The following is a 1,964-nucleotide window of genomic DNA, read 5'->3' as shown; positions in this document are numbered from 1 at the left end:
GAAAATTCATAACTTTTTGGAAAAGTCACAATTCTTCAGAAAAGTCACAACTCTTTGAAAAAGTCTCAACCATATAGAAAAGTCACAACAGTTCGAAAAGGTCACAACTCATCGGAAAAGTTATGGCTCTTTGGAAATGTCACAACCCCTCAATGTGAAAATGTATCTGCCTTTAATATTATATAATATAATATACATAAATAAATATAATACAATATACAATATAAAAGATATATTAAATTTGGTGTTTTAAGTTGGGGGTATTATAATAATATAACATTTAAGTTAGGTAGTTCATTCTTTTAAGATAGTATAAAATAAATAGATAAAAAAAGATAGATATAAATTTGTCTAATTTTAATAATATATGAATTATTTTTAAAAAAAAGAAGACTTTTTAATTTAAAGATATGTAGAGTATATAAAAATGTCTTTTAACTTTGTGGTATTAAAGATTCACCCTCACCCCCAAGAAAAAAGAACATTATATTTAAAGCTGAATAAAAATAAAAGTACAACAAATAAATTGGAAACACATGAGTACATATTAAATTTAGATTGGACTCTTTAAAAAAATTTATCTTTTTTCTCCAATAGTTTGAGACTTTTCACAACTTGAGCACCAAGTTATAGTTTGTGCAACAGAAAATCATTGAAATTCTTGTCAAGTAAAAGTTGCTGCTAAAGTATATTTATGACTATGAAAATGGGTACATATTAATTATTTAGATAATCTTCTCTTTTGAAGTTGAGTTATTCCATTGTCATTATTGCATCAATTTTTGTTGATCTATGTAATTTACCCACAAGAAATATTGTAATTGCATAATTGAACAACTATCACAATCTTCATTAAACAGAAAACTTATAAAAGTTGTAGTTTAAAAGTGTGAGAAACCCCTCGATATGTAGACAACAAAGGATAGTATTGTCACGGCCCAGGTCGTTGTGATTAACATACACACTAACCCTCTAGTGGGAGAACCACTACTACAACCCAAACCAAACAACTAAACCAAAAACTAAGCATTTAAGGATACGAAACAAGTTAAGTACTAAAGAACGAAATATGGAGTTCCCATAAACTCCAAACAAAAGTCTATCAACTAAACAAATGCGGAAGTAACACCTAGAACTTGAAAGTCAATTTACCAAAACATCTAAAATTCAACAAGTCTAAACAAGAAAGGATACAACCCCAAACTAATGAACTAATAACTAACTAGAAAGTCTAACTCCGAAATGGTGGACATAGATGAAAGAGAACCCATGGCAGCCCGGAAGAATTGACTCACCCTTGAATTCGAACGATCACTGATCTTCTAAGCAAGGTCTGTCAATAGCCGCTTGAAGATGCCCTGTACTCAACAAAGAAAGAGTAAATGCAGTATTAGTACACCACCACAGTGTACTGGTAGGATCACGTGGTTATCCCACTAAATGCAACATAAGCAAGTCAATACAACATTATAAACATGCAACATACCGAACATATACAACAAGTATGATGTAGGTGAAAAAAAATGAAATTTCGAAGTTGAAAATATTTTTTAAAAACAAATTTAATTTTTTTTGGGGGGTAGCGGTGGCGAGTAGGGGGTGGGTGGGTTGGGGGAGGTCGAGTGTAAGGGTGAAAAAATAAAATTTTGAAGTTGAAAATATTTTTTAAAAACAAACACAATTTTTTTTTTTGGGGGGGGGGGGGTGATTGAGGATCGGGATGAAAAAATAAAAATTTGAAGTTGAAAATATTTTTTAAAAATAGACTTAAATTTTTTTCTTAGGGGGGGGTTGATAGGGGGGTTGATGGGGGGCGAGGGTAGTGGGTTAGGGGTAAAAAAATAAAAAATTGAAATTAGAAATATCTTTTAAAAACAATTTTTAATATTTTTTTGGGAGGGGGTTGGGGTAGGGGTTAGGGTGGGGTAAAAAAATTGAATTTAAAAACAAGTTTTAATTTTTAT

Source organism: Solanum verrucosum, unplaced genomic scaffold (assembly GCF_900185275.1).
Source record: "Solanum verrucosum unplaced genomic scaffold, falcon-dt-bn FXZP01000012.1, whole genome shotgun sequence".
NCBI classification, from domain to species: Eukaryota; Viridiplantae; Streptophyta; class Magnoliopsida; order Solanales; family Solanaceae; genus Solanum; species Solanum verrucosum.
The sequence above is the reverse complement of the archived record's forward strand: the minus strand, read 5'-3'. Positions refer to the sequence as shown.